Below are 220 nucleotides of genomic sequence, written 5' to 3'. Positions count from 1 at the left end.
TATGTATTCCATCTGGAGAAGTCCATGAATATAGTCACTGTTAGTGTTGTTGAAAACCTATTTGTGACGAAGAAGTCATTGGTCTTCCAAAATTCTGTCATTCCATATCCTGCTTTGTTTTATCACCAAGGCCATATTTTCCAACTTCTGTTCTTCCTCTTTATTTCCAACTTTTGCAATCCAAATGCCAATAATTTTCAATGGCATGACTATTCTCCCC

Source organism: Echinops telfairi, unplaced genomic scaffold, assembly GCF_000313985.2.
Source record: "Echinops telfairi isolate 266 unplaced genomic scaffold, ASM31398v2 ScPeMD7_2;HRSCAF=8, whole genome shotgun sequence".
Taxonomy (NCBI): Eukaryota; Metazoa; Chordata; class Mammalia; order Afrosoricida; family Tenrecidae; genus Echinops; species Echinops telfairi.
Note: the sequence above shows the minus strand (reverse complement) of the source record.